This window comes from Triticum dicoccoides, chromosome 4B (assembly GCF_002162155.2).
Source record: "Triticum dicoccoides isolate Atlit2015 ecotype Zavitan chromosome 4B, WEW_v2.0, whole genome shotgun sequence".
In the NCBI taxonomy this organism is placed as follows: Eukaryota; Viridiplantae; Streptophyta; class Magnoliopsida; order Poales; family Poaceae; genus Triticum; species Triticum dicoccoides.
This window is the reverse complement of record NC_041387.1, coordinates 656316231-656329318: the sequence shown is the minus strand read 5'-3', so window position 1 is coordinate 656329318 and position 13088 is coordinate 656316231.

Here is a 13088-nt window from a genome sequence, read left to right as displayed (position 1 = left end):
TGTCACCCGATTCAATTACCAAAAAACCAAGGTCCGCTGTAGGGCGTGGAAACGTATTGGAGGAATGGCTCACTGGGCCATGCAAAATTCACAGCACACCGGATACAATGCCAACACATAGCCTTAGAGCATGTTGGATACTCCGGCAGGTATCGAAAAGCGGCAAGGATCTACTCATCAACCATACCGCACAAGAACATCCCGCGGAATACAACAATACGGTACTGACAGTCTTCGGGACTTTCGCCTCAAACAACAGGCGTAAGCGTGCACTCCGCAGCCTCGCCGAAGTCCGCCACATTGCAACAATGAATCCATGGAATGACACAGCTATAACTTTCAATGCCAGTGACGAACCACAATTCCGAATAGTTCGGGCACCAGCAGCTTTGGTCCTTAGTCCAATCATGGACGGTTTCCGGCTTACTAAAGTGCTCATGGACGGCGGCAGCAGATTAAACCTCATCTACGAGGAGACCCTCAACAAGATGGAAATAGCCAAGAGCCGCATTGAACGGAGCAGAACAACCTTCAGAGGAATCATCGCTAGTCAGGAAGCACGATGTGCGGGAAAAATCACACTAGATGTGGTATTCGGCATGCCGGAAAATTACAGGTCGGAAGAAATCATATTCCATGTGGCCCCATTTAGCAGCGGATACCACGCCCTTTTAGGGCGGGACGCATTCACGAGCTTTCAAGCCATTCCCCATTATGGGTACATGAAGCTCAAAATGCCCGGGCCCAATGGAATCATCACTCTAGCTAGTGATCCAGACGTCGCACTCCGCGCCGAAAATAAAACCGCCACACTGGCCCTGGAGGCATTATCCGAAGCCCTCGCAGCCAAAGAACTAACCATGCTACATGCCAAAGTGGCTAGAGATGACGTGATACTCGACAAGCGACCCAAGTCCACCTATTTCAAACCCGCGGACGAGATAGTCAAATTCCAGGTCCACCCAACAGACCCCATAAAAACAGCTTCCATTGAGACACAGTTGAACCCTACAGTAGATGCCGCACTGCGAGATTTCTTGCGGGAGAATTGGGATAGATTTGCCTGGCATCCTTTAGACATGTCAGGCATCCCACGCAGGCTGGCTGAACACAGCTTAAATATACTGAAGGGATATAAGCCGGTCAAGCAGACTCTTAGGCGCTTCTCAGAGCCTAAGCGGCAAGCCATGGGAGAAGAGCTAGCCAAGCTACTTGAGGCCGGATTCATCAGAGAAATAAAACATCCGGATTGGCTAGCAAACCTGGTAATGGTACTAAAGAAGGACAAATCCTGGCGCCTGTGTCGATTTCAAAGACCTCAATAAGGCTTGCCCTAAGGATCCCTTCCCCCTCTCCCGCATTGATCAAATCATCGATGCCACCGCAGGACACGACTCATTTTGCTTCCTCGAAGCATACTCCGGATACCATTAAATCAAGATGGCGTTGTCCGACCAAGCCGCAATGGCCTTCATCACACCATACGGCCCCTTCTGTTTCAATACCATGCCTTTTGGGCTCAAAAATGCCGGCGCAACCTATCAATGCATGATTCAGACATGCCTGGAGAAACAAATCGGTAGAACAGTGGAGGCATACGTGGACGACATGGTCATCAAAACAAGACACGTAGAAACTTTAATAGATGACTGGAGGCTCATGTTCGACAACCCCCGAACATATGACATCAAGCTCAACCAGGAAAAATGTGTCTTTGACGTACCTTCCGGGAAGTTGCTCGCCTTGATCGTCTCCAATAGAGGAATTGAAGCAAATCCGGTAAAAATGCGAGCTCTGTCACAGTTGGTGTCGGTGTCAAAACCGGCGGATCTCGGGTAGGGGTTCCCGAACTATGCGTCTAGTCGGATGGTAACAGGAGACAAGGGACACGATGTTTTACCCAGGTTCGGGCCCTCTTGATGGAGGTAAAACCCTACGTCCTGCTTGATTAATATTGATGATGTGTGTTACAAGAGTATATCTACCACGAGATCAAGGAAGCTAAACCCTAGAAGCTAGCCTATGGTATGATTGTTGTTCGTCCTACGGACTAAAGCCATCCGGTTTATATAGACACCGGAGAGGGCTAGGGTTACACAGAGTCGGTTACAATGGTAGGAGATCTACATATCCGTATCGCCAAGCTTTCCTTCCACGCCAAGGAAAGTCCCATCCGGACACAGGACGAAGTCTTCAATCTTGTATCTTCATAGTCTTGGAGTCCGGCCGATGATGATAGTTCGGCTATCCGGACACCCACTAGTCTAGGACTCCCTCAGTAGCCCCTGAACCAGGCTTCAATGACGACGAGTCCGGCGCGCATATTGTCTTCGGCATTGCAAGGCGGGCTCCTCCTCCGAGTAATTCATAGAAGATTGTGAACACCAGGATAGTGTTCGACTTTGCAAAATAATTTCCACATACCACCGTAGAGAGAATAATATTTACACAAGTTCAATCTGCTGACGTATTTCGTGGCGTGACGTCACACCACTACCAAGCCTTTACTCGAATTGTTTTTATTGTACCACCTCAGCGCGTTTAGCGAAGCGGTTTCCTTGGCACGTCTTATCGAAGCAGAGATCGTGTTCCCCTTATTCCGGGATTCCCATAATTACAGACGTGGGTAACCCAACCACGCCATTGATTGCGGCGCTTGGGGGATAAGCGAGTTTTATCAGGCCGGTGGGGACGCATGTTTGTGTCCGCCCATACAAGGGGATAAAGATCCAACCCTTTTACCTGTGCCTTCTTCCTCCTTGGCTTATCCATCTCCGCGAACTCGAGCTCCAGCGCCGAAGTCCGCACATCTCACCTCAACCTTCTCCAACTATGTCCGGAGCGGGAGGCAAGTGGATGGCCTCCTCCGTCACGGAGGGGCACATCCAGAAGCTGCACAGCACCGGATATTTATCTAGCAACATCGCGCATCGGCTCCCCGACGAGGGAGAGCTCATCCCCACCCCCAGGCCCCATGAGAGGGTAGTATTTCTTACCCATTTCCTCTGTGGACTTGGCTTCCCACTCCATCCCTTTGTCCGGGGGCTCATGTTCTACTACGGCCTGGATTTCCATGATCTGGCCCCGAATTTCATTCTCAACATCTCGGCGTTTATCGTCATGTGTGAGGCCTTCCTCTACATCCAGCCCCACTTCGGCTTGTGGCTCAAGACCTTCAGTGTCAAGCCGAAGGTTGTGAAGGGCAGCCAAGCGGAGTGCGGAGGCGCCATGGTGGGCAGGATGTCCAACGTTACTTGGCTTGAGGGCACTTTCATGGAAACCATCAAGGGGTGGTAATCAGGGTGGTTCTACATCACCGAGCCGCGTGACCCCGAATGGGCAGCGGCCCCCGAATTCAGATCTGGCATCCCCACACGGCTCACCTCCTGGAAAGAGAGCGGCCGGACATGGGGTGATTCGGAGGAGGTGACCGGACTCCAAGCCTGCGTCCAAAAGCTAGTGGACAAGAAGCTCAAGCTTGTCAACGTAGTCCAGGTCATGCTCATCCGCCGGATCCTCCCGTGCCAATGACGGGGCTTCAAGATGTGGGAGTTCGATCCGGCGCAGCACCAAACTTTGAGTGGGCTCTTCGACACTACGTACGAAGATGTCTGGAAGGTGCTGTTCAAGGGTGTCGAGGCTCCCGCATCCTCTACCGAAGATCGCGGATTCAGCTCGCAGCGTCCGGCTGACGAGGTAAGCGATTTTGTCCTTTACGGGATGCTTGTTTTCCATAGTTTGACTCTATGCGGGATCTAAACTCCCTTTCCTTTAACAGGACTGGCTGACGAAGGCCGAATAGACTATCTATCCGGCCCCATTGCCAGAGGACCCAGCGGACGCCCGCCTAACGGGGCGGCTGGCTCCGGCACCCCACGTGGTGCCGGAGAAGAAGGCCAAGAAGAAGGCCACGGGCACTCGGAAGAGTTCCCATTTTCAGGTGCTATCGGATGATGACTCCGAGGCAGACTCCTCTCACAAAGGTGAGGAGGAGAAGAAGAAAGCCTCTCCCCCAGCGGGGGGAGGGAGGAAAAGGAAGGCCTCCCCAACGAGGGAGGCCGAAGGGTCCAAGAAGGGAAAAACTCTTTCCCTGAACTGCTCTGCGAACGCCAGTGACGACGACAAGGACTAGCCTCCAAGGGCCAAGCCCCTGGCGAGATCATAAGTATCCGGACTCCCGAATAACTTCATGGTTTTTTTTCATTTCACTACGTAATGTCTTTGTAATGCCGCATACAACCCTGCAGTCCGCCCAAGGATGATCTTCCCGCTTCGTTGAGCGGGTCCTTGGGGGCGTCGGATATGGATTCTCTTCCGACCGCCTCCACCCCCCGTGATGCGGACGATGCCGAGGTGGGATCCCGGGATGGGACCCACCAGGAGGAGGAGGCCCCGGAGGTGTCACAGGACAACCTCCCGGACTTTGCACCGGACTCGGCCCCGGAACCCATAGTGGCTCCGGAGTCCGGAGGGCGGCCCCTTCGTAAGAAGGGCAAGACCGTGACGCCGGCAACCTCCATCCAACCGGAGGCGCCGGATAGCTTGCTGGAGGCGCTCAATGGCGCCTCCATCGAAGAGGAACACCGCACTTTTATGAGTGCGGTGATTCAAAAGGTTCAGCTCGCCAAGAGCGGGCTGACCGAAGCCTGCAGCAGCCTTCTAACAGGCTTTGAGGTAAGAACGTTGATATATGTAAAATAGTACCGCATAGACAGTAGCACCTCATGCTCGGTTCGGTGTTCGGAAAGAAAAGCCGGACTGGGGATCTTAAAAGATATACGCAGGAGTCATAAAAAATATGTCAATATGGGATTGCAGGCTGCACTGCTGACCTCTGCCGCATTGACTGCGGAGGTCAATGCTGTGAAGCAGAGCCTCGAGCAGTCTGAGAACGAGCTCAGGCGTGCCAAGAAGCAGCTCGAGGACAAGGAAGGTGAGTAACACCTTATTAAAATTGTACCTTACAGAAAAGGATTTTGGTTGCAAGATGAATGACAAGGATAACATGGTATTGCAGGGGCCACTAACAAGGTGCCGACCCTGAAGGAGGCGGTGGCCGCGGCCGAACGCAATGCGGCCGCGGAGCGCACCGAGCGAGAGAAGCAAGAGGCGCGGGTGGCGGAGGTACAACAAGAGCTCCAGGATCTCATGAAAAAACATGAGAGCCTGGAGCGTGACTCGAAGACTCGAGAGTCTGAGCTTGCAACGGCTCTTGAGAGTGCCAAAGCCGCTAAGGCCGAAGCCTACAAGGCCCTCCAAGAAATCGAGGCGTTGAAGAAAATAGCAGTGGGTAAGGCATTTTTCATGCAAAGTAAGCATGTGAGTGTTAATTACCTGTTGCTTACCCGAATTCGGAGCTCTCCAGGAGCGTTCGCAGATCTTCCTCGCAGCGTGTCCGTTGCTGCCACGTTCTACTGGGCCGAGGAGGGGAGCTCAACGGAGAAGGTCTTCTGGTCTCAGTATGGTGAGGCCGAACATCCAGTTCCCCTTAGCGACCAGCTGAAGCAGCTGGTCGAGCTCCACAAGGCGGCCGAACAGGCCATGAAGGGCCTCATTGTTCGGCTGTGGCCGAAGGAGGCCATGCCTAGGAGCTACTTTGGCCTGGTGCGGCGGCTGGTGGATGCGTGTCCATGGGTTGAAGTCATCAAGCATTTCGCCTGTATTGAAGGTGCCCGTCGGACCCTTGCCCGCGCAAAGGTGCACTAGGGCAAGATGGATGCTCAGAAGCTTGTGACGGACACGCCACCGCAGGGCAAGGAGTATCGTACTCCCGAGATGTATTACAAGACTGTGCTGACGGGTGCCCGCACTATTGCGGGTGAGTGCTCCAAAGATGTAATATTTGAGTAGACTCGCATTTTGTTATCCTGTGCGCTGAAAACTTAGTTCATATGCGCTAAGCAACGCTTGTTAATTTAAAATATTACCTTCTATGTGGTTGTTTATCAAATCTGAGAGATGGCAAGTCGTCGGCTTCAGCCCCCATTTTTGGGTTCATCTAGGGAGGCACTCAACACAGCGAACAAGGCAACCGGACTTATAATGCTTGAACACTCTCACTTAGCCGTAGAATTCTATAATTTTAAATTTCGGTGAAGCCCCTAGTTTTCGGAAAGCCGAATTTGGGGCGCTATCCACGCCTGGGTCGGACAAAAGCCGGCTCCTCGCTCTAAGCGGCATAAGTCTTTAGGGACTCGCAAAAAACCTCTCGAACAACGACCAGCTCTCGCCTCATCATGACGGTCAGTTTTAGCTTTCTCCACTGAGGCGCTCGCCCAGCTCAACTGGGGCGCAATCGCAGTGGTTCTCCGAGTGCTACCTTAGCCGATACAATGGAACGTAAGGTACCAAAACATGGGAGCCGGGCAAACCCAACTATTGACCCAAGACATGATTCGGAGCCGATGCATATAATGCTATAAGTTCGGGGTGCCGCACTTGTGAAAGTGTTCGGACTTATCACACCATGATGCGGGAAACATAAGCCCCTGGTGTATTTAGCCATACCAAAATGTACGGATGCAACATGTCATAAATGAACATATGTATAAGAAAGAAATGCAATTGGGAGCAAAAGGTTGCTGCATTACTTATTCAAGAAAAACTGCTGACGATACAAATGGTGCGATAAGCAAGGGGTGGGACTATTAGACATGTCCCCCTCCAGGGGTAGGCTGCGGAATGGTGCGTAAAACAGATTTAATGCTCGTAATGGAGACCACCTGGATATTTGTTGTAGCCTTTCTCCTTTCCTGGCTGTTGCATCATGAGTTCGGCAGGTCTGCTGCCGGACAGGGCCTCTGACAAACGGATTCCTGTGGGTAGAAATAAAAAGAAAAAAGAAAAAAAAGAATCACACACTTGAGAGCCCCTGGTGTGGTTGAGCCGCATTCTGGTCCTATCGTGGTCGTGCCCCTCTCCCCATGCCCATGGTATCTTCAGAGCATAATGGTTTACGCGAAGGACCTGTCTTGACGTTTTGTAGGGGCTGGGGTTGGGGCCGCACTGCTACGCGTGCTCGGAACGTGCCAGGTGGTATTGTTGTATGTTACTCCGGGCGCGTTTAGCCGTGTCCTGGTCGCTTAATGGCCGGACTCAAGAGTTGCCTTAAGAAGCTGCACTGTACTTCTGCCGTGAGAGCCGTTGTATGTTCCTCCGTTCGGAGGGAGCGTTTAGTGTTTCCGTTGACCGTGATGACTCCTCGAGGGCCTGGCATCTTGAGATTCAGGTATGTGTAGTGCGGCACCGCATTGAACTTTGCGAACGCGGTACGTCCGAGCATAGCATGACAGCCGCTGCAGAACAGAACTATGTCGAAGATTAACTCCTCGCTTCGGAAGTTATCCGGGGATCCGAAGACCACTTCCAATGTAACTAAGCCTGTACAATTGGCTTCTACACCTGGTATGACGCCTTTAAAGGTCGTCCTGGTAGGTTTAATCCTTGAGGGGTCTATGCCCATTTTGCGCACTGTATCCTGATAAAGCAGGTTCAGGCTGCTGCCGCCGTCCATCAGGACTCTGGTGAGGTGAAATCCATCGACGATTGGGTCTAAAACCAATGCGGAGAATCCGCCATGGCGGATGCTTGTGGGGTGGTCCCTTCGGTCAAAAGTGATCGGGCAGGAGGACCATGGATTGAACTTCGGGGCAACTGGCTCCATCGCGTATACATCCCTGAGTGCACGCTTCCGCTCCCTTTTGGGTATGTGTGTTGCGTATATCATGTTCACCGTCCGCACCTGTGGGGGGAAACCCTTCTGTCCTCTATTGTTCGGCGGTCGGGTCTCTTCCTCATCATCGCTATGCAGCCCCTTGTCATTGTTTTCGGCAATTAACTTGAATGCCTGCTTGAATACCCAACAGTCCCTGTTGGTGTGGTTGGCTGGCTTTTCAGGGGTGCCGTGTATCTGGCACGAGCGGTCGAGTATTCGGTCCAAATTGGACGGACCCGGAGTAGTTCTTTTGAATGGCTTTTTCCGCTGACCGGATTTAGAGCCTCTAAATTCGGCATTGACTGCCGTATCTTTGCTATTATCTCCGTTAATACGGTGTTTGTTTTTGTTGCGACGCGACCTGCCATTACGGTCCTTGATATCCGGACTGCCAGAATTTTTGCTGAGGTTTTTGCTGCGTGCTAGCCAGATGTCCTCACCCGCGCAGAAGCGGGTCATGAGTGATGTGAGGGCTGCCATGGATTTCGGATTTTCCTGTCCCAGGTGCCGGGCAAGCCACTCGTCGCGGATGTTATGCTTTAAGGCCGCGAGGGCCTCCGCATTCGGACAGTCGACGATTTGGTTTTTCTTGGTTAAGAACCATGTCCAGAATTGTCTGGCCGATTCGTCTGGCTGCTGAATTATGTGGCCTAGGTCATGGGCGTCTGGTGGTCGCACATACGTGCCTTGGAAGTTATCGAGGAATGCGGCTTCCAGGTCTTCCCAACTCCCGATTGATTCTGCTGGCAAGCTGTTAAGCCAATCCCGGGCTGGTCCTTTAAGCTTGAGTGGGAGATATTTGATGGCGTGAAGATCATCACCGCGGGCCATGTGGATGTGAAGGAGATAGTCTTCATCCAAACCGCGGGGTCTGTTGTGCCATCATAGGATTCAATGTTCATGGGTATAAACCCTTCAGGGATTTGATGATCCATTACTTCATCTGTGAAGCATAGTGGGTGTGTGGCGCCTCTGTACTGGGCGATATCATGACGGAGCTCAAAAGAGCTTTGTCTATTTTGTTCGGCCCGGCCGGACTTACTGTGTCCGACGCGACGGTTGTCGTCACGTATCATGGGGCGCCCACGCGATCCATAGATCGATGTTGATTGTCTTGCCTTATCCTCCAATATATCTCGCAAGTCCGGAGCGTTCCCCTGTGGACGTGTGCTTTTCGAGTGATGCCGGGGTACAGTTCTAGTGAAGGGCCTAGGGGCCTCTCAGTCGCGACCACGGGGTGATCGGTCAGCCGTGTTGTCTGCTGGTGATGCAGGTTCATACGCCTCCTCCTCTAATCGGGGGAGTAGCTTGCGTTTAGGGTAACTTTTGGAGGGGCGTTCGAGCTCATGCTCTTCGGCCGCGAGGACTTCAGTCCATCTGTCGGCTAGCAGATCTTGATCAGCTCTAAGCTGTTGCTGCTTTTTTTAGGCTGTTTGCCGTGGCCATAAGCCTGCATTTAAAACGCTCTTGTTCGACGGGATCCTCAGGCACGACGAATTCGTCATCGTCGAGGCTTGCCTCGTCTCCGGAGGGAGGCATATAATCCTCTACCTCTTCTTCTGCCGCTCTCTCATGAGGGCTGGCGTCTCCGTCCTCCTGCGCTGAATCTTACTAGAGTGGGTTGTCTTCGGCACTCTCCAGTGTGTTATTGTCTCCGGTGCCGGAATCTTCATTCTTGCTGTGGCGGGATTTAGAGCGGCGCCGCTGACGCCGGCGCTTGGGCTGTTTTTTGGAGGGGTCATCCTCCGCTGTTCCTTCACCATTCCCATCCTTTGGGATATCCACCATGTATATGTCATATGATGAGGTGACTTTCCAGTGCCCAGTAGGCGCTGGTTCTTGGTTGTCTTCGGCATCGTCGTCCATACCGTCGATGTCTTCGGAGTCGTAGTCTAGCATGTCGGTTAGATCGTCGACAGTGGCTACTAAGTGGGTGGTGGGTGGGCTTTGAATTTCTTCGTTGTCCGCATCCCACCCGTCCTGACCGCAGTCCGGCCAGGGCTCTCCTGATAACGAGAGACACTTTAGCGAACTTAAGATGTCGCCGAAAGGTGAGTGTTGGAAGATGTCCGCTGCGGTGAACTCCGTGATCGGTGCCCAATCGGATTCGATTGGAGGGGGCGCGGGAGGTTCGGAGTCCGGCACCTCCGAGTCACAAGCTTCATGAGGGACAAGGTCAGTGTTCGGCTCTATCTCCATAGAGGTTGCAGCTCCCGAGGCGGTGTCTAGCCATCCGTCCTCGATCTGCGCAGTCGGCTCCGAATTGAAGATCGGAGCTGGCTCGAGTGCGGCCTCCAGCGTACTGTCTGGCTGCAGAGCTAAATCATGCCCGTCGTGACAGTGCGGCGCGCTTGGCTGTGACTCGAATCCATCGAAGATCAAGTCCCCGCGGATGTCAGCCGTGAAGTTCAAACTTCCAAATCTGACCTGACGGCCAGAGGCGTAGCTTTCGATCTGCTCCAGATGGCCAAGTGAATTGGCCCGCAGTGCAAAGCCGCCGAATACGAAGATCTGTCCGGGGAGGAAGGTCTCACCCTGGACTGCGTCGTTGGTGATGATCGAAGAAGCCATCGAGCGTATCGGTGACGACACAGAGGAACTCTCAATGAAAGCACCAATGTCAGTGTCAAAACCGGCGGATCTCGGGTAGGGGGTCCCAAACTGTGCGTCTAGGCAGATGGTAACAGGAGACAAGGGACACGATGTTTTAGCCAGTTTCGGGCCCTCTTGATGGAGGTAAAACCCTACGTCCTGCTTGATTAATATTGATGATGTGTGTTACAAGAGTAGATCTACCACGAGATCAAGGAGGCTAAACCCTAGAAGCTAGCCTATGGTATGATTTATGTCCGTCCTACGGACTAAAGCCATCCGGTTTATATAAACACCGGAGAGGGCTAGGGTTACACAGAGTCGGTTACAATGGTAGGAGATCTACATATCCGTATCGCCAAGCTTGCCTTCCACGCCATGGAAAGTCCCATCCGGACACGGGACAAAGTCTTCAATCTTGTATCTTCATAGTCTTGGAGTCCGGCCGATCATGATAGTTCAGCTATCCGGACACCCCCTAGTCCAGGACTCCCTTAGTTGGCTACCCCAACAGACCTCGACCACATCCAGAAATTAACTGGATGCGTGGCTGCATTAAGCCACTTTATCTCCCGATTAGGAGAAAAGACACTACCTCTTTATCGCCTTCTTCGACGCGCCGAACACTTCGAGTGGACGGATGTGGCCACGACCGGACTGGAAGAAATAAAGGCCCTCTTGGCCAGCAATCCAATCCTGACCGTGCCAAATACTGGCGAACCTATGCTATTATACATAGCTGCAACACACCAGGATGTAAGCGCAGTGCTCGTCGTCGAACGAGAAGCGGACGGACACAAGTTCCCGCTCCAAAAGCCAGTATATTACGTGTTCACTGTCCTCACTCCATGCAAATCCTGGTACCCACACTATCAAAAGATAGCATACGCGGTATTCATGGCATTCCGGAAGCTACGACACTACTTTGAAGAGTGTTCGATTATGGTGGCCTCCGAAGTACCACTCAGTGACATAATAAATAACCGCGATGCCACGGCCCGGATTGCTAAATGGGCTATCGAGCTCCTTCCGTTCGACATAACATACAAACCACAGCGAGCCATTAAGTCGCAAGTACTGGCTGAGTTTCTCGCCGAACGGACAGAAGCCGAACTCCCTAAAGAGTACGGCGCATACTCCAACTGGATCATGCACTTCGACGGCTCTAAAATGCTGGCCATATTGGGAGCGGGTGTTGTCCTGACATCCCCCACCGGAGACACGGTCCAATACGTACTCCAAATATTACACATAGACTCCTACAATGCAGCCGAATATGAGGCTCTGTTGCATGGTCTTCGGATGGCAGTCTCCATGGGCATCCAATGTCTAGAAGTGCGCGGGGACTTGAACCTCACAATATCACAGATAAATGGAGACTTTGATGCCAAGGATCCGAAAATGGCGGCCTACCATAATGCCGTCCTCAAAATGTCAGCTCGGTTCGAGGGGCTCGAATTCCACCATGTGGTCCGAGAAAACAATCAAACGGCGGATATCCTCGCCCGCATCAGCGCTAAACGCAACCCCGTCCCACCTAATATCTTCTTGGAAAGGCTGTTCAAGCCATGCGTGGTATGGGAAGGGGAGACTGGCAATACCAGTCCAGCTCCGAATATAACCCCAGATTCCGAACCATCTAACGTAATCGGAGGCTCTGCTACCGAAATAACACCTTCGGCCCACAAAATCATGGCTGTCATCGCCCCGTGGACCAAGCCCTTCTTAGCCTACCAAAACAGGCAAGAGCTCCCCGCGGACCAAAATGAGGCACGTTGTATTGTGCGGCGTTCCAAGGCCTACATAGTCCATGAGGCAGAGATTTATAAGAAAAGCACCACCGGAGTGCTCCAAAGATGCATCTCCGAAGAGGAAGGGCGGTAGCTCTTGGGTGAAATCCATGCCGGACTCGGCGGGCACCACGCCGCAGCTCGGGCACTTGTAAGCAAGGCCTTCCGTATAGGTTTTTACTGGCCGATAGCCCGGGCAGATGCATAGGACCTTGTCCAACATTGTGTTGGTTGCCAACTCTTCGCCAATCAGAGCCATATGCCACCTACCACTCTCCAAACAATCCCCATAACTTGGCCCTTCGCTGTCTGGGGGCTGGATATGGTCGGACCTCTTAAAGGGGGAAGCCATAAGAAAAAATACTTATTGGTCATGGTGGACAAGTTCACCAAATGGATAGAAGCCAAACCAGTTAAAACGGCCGAATCCGGACCAGTGATAGACTTCATATCAGGGGTTGTGCACCGTTACGGTGTCCCCCACAGCATCATCGCTGACAATGGCTCAAATTTTACAGCCGATGAGGTGAAAACTTGGTGCGGCAATATGGGCATTAAGCTCGATTCCACCTCTGCCTATCACCCTCAAACAAATGGTCAAGTCGAACGTGCAAATGGTCTTATGATGAGCGGCATCAAACCCAGACTAGTGCGTTCCTTGAAGGAATCAGATACGCACTAGGTCAAGGAGCTCGACTCCGTGCTCTGGGGGCTGCGGACCACGCCAAATCGCACCAGCGGATACACACCATTTTTTATGGTGTACGACGCAGTGGCAGTACTACCCTGCGATATAATTCATGACTCACCTGGTGTGCGCATGCACGAAGAGGACGAAGCCGAGCTAGATCCGTAGGACAACTTAGATGCCCTGGAGGAGGAGCGTGACGTCGCAAAAGCCCGTTCCGCATTCTATCAGCAGCAGGCTCGATGGTATCAAAGAAGAGAAGTACGGGCCAAAACTTATAACGTTGGCGAACTCGTTCTACGCC